The sequence below is a fragment of the Myotis davidii genome, unplaced genomic scaffold (genome assembly GCF_000327345.1).
Source record: "Myotis davidii unplaced genomic scaffold, ASM32734v1 scaffold674, whole genome shotgun sequence".
NCBI classification, from domain to species: Eukaryota; Metazoa; Chordata; class Mammalia; order Chiroptera; family Vespertilionidae; genus Myotis; species Myotis davidii.
Window position 1 is genome coordinate 2,410,751 of NW_006286674.1, and position 501 is coordinate 2,411,251.

The 501-nt window shown below is 32.9% G+C and overlaps 1 protein-coding gene across 1 annotated transcript in view; it reads left to right on the forward strand.

Moving 5' to 3' along the window:
- CCDC18 (coiled-coil domain containing 18) overlaps positions 1-501 on the forward strand; it is a 113,166-nt gene that overhangs the window by 95,100 nt on the left and 17,565 nt on the right. The window lies entirely within an intron of this gene.

Here is a 501-nt window from a genome sequence, read left to right on the forward strand (position 1 = left end):
CAGGTCCCATGGGCCTGACCTTCGCCACCCCTCAATAGTTTCCAATTCAAAGGGAAAGAAGAGGCAGAGGAAGACAAATGCCATATAATTTCACTTATATATGGAATCTAAAGAACAAAATAAATGAACAGACAAAACAAAAACAGACTTGTAGATACAGAGAACAAACTGATGGTTGCCAGATGGAAGAGAGGTTGGGAGCTCTGTGAAAAAAGGTGGAGGGATTAAGAAGTACAAATTGGTAGTTACCAAATAGTTGCAGGAATGTAAAGTAGAGCATAAGGAATATAGTCAATAATATTGTAATAATCATATATGATTCTGGGTGAGTGTTGGAATTATTGGAAGGATCACTTTGTAAATTAGATAAATATCTAACCACTATGCTGCATAATTAAACTAATGTAAAATAAGATTGAATGTCAATTGTAATTGAAAAATTAAAACAAGAAGACATTAAAAAAAACCAAAGTGGAAGAATTAAGACAAAATTTGAAAAAC